The sequence below is a fragment of the Nematolebias whitei genome, chromosome 7 (assembly GCF_014905685.2).
Source record: "Nematolebias whitei isolate Nwh7 chromosome 7, NemWhi1, whole genome shotgun sequence".
NCBI lineage: Eukaryota > Metazoa > Chordata > Actinopteri > Cyprinodontiformes > Rivulidae > Nematolebias > Nematolebias whitei.
Genome location: NC_056504.1, coordinates 51,588,966 through 51,589,588, shown reverse-complemented (window position 1 = coordinate 51,589,588; position 623 = coordinate 51,588,966).

Below are 623 nucleotides of genomic sequence, written 5' to 3'. Positions count from 1 at the left end.
AACAAAGTGAGCAGAGGCGTCTGGGCAGGGAACAAAGTGAGCAGAGGTGTCTGGGCAGGGAACTAAGGGAGCAGAGGTGTCTGGGCAGGGAACAAAGTGAGCAGAGGCATAGAAGATTTAGGCCGATGTGAGTAACTAAATAATGTGCACGCCCAAGAGTGCAGTTTTGTTGCACTTTTCAAACTGTGCATTCGAAAACAGGCTGAGGGTTTAACAGTTGTTCTTTCAAGTCGCTGCTCGCTGGTTGCAAACACTCCGACTTCAGTGTGACTGCAACAGAAAGCCTGCTCGTTTTCTGACCAACAACAGTCCCAGTTCAGTGGAAGATGAGCTGAGGGCTTACTGGTTTAAATATGCTTCTAACTGGTTAATGTAAAATACTAATGAAATACATGAAACAGATTAGGATAAACATCCATCCATACATACATCATATTTTACGAGATTTGTCCTTTTTGGGTCACAGGGGTAACTGGTGCACATGTCCAGCAATCACTGTGTGAGAGACAGGGGACATCTGGACAGGTCTCCAGTCCATCACAGGGACACATAGAGATACATGAGACAAATAACCATTCTCTCTCTCTCTCTCTCTCTCTCTCTCTCTCTCTCTCTCTCTCTCT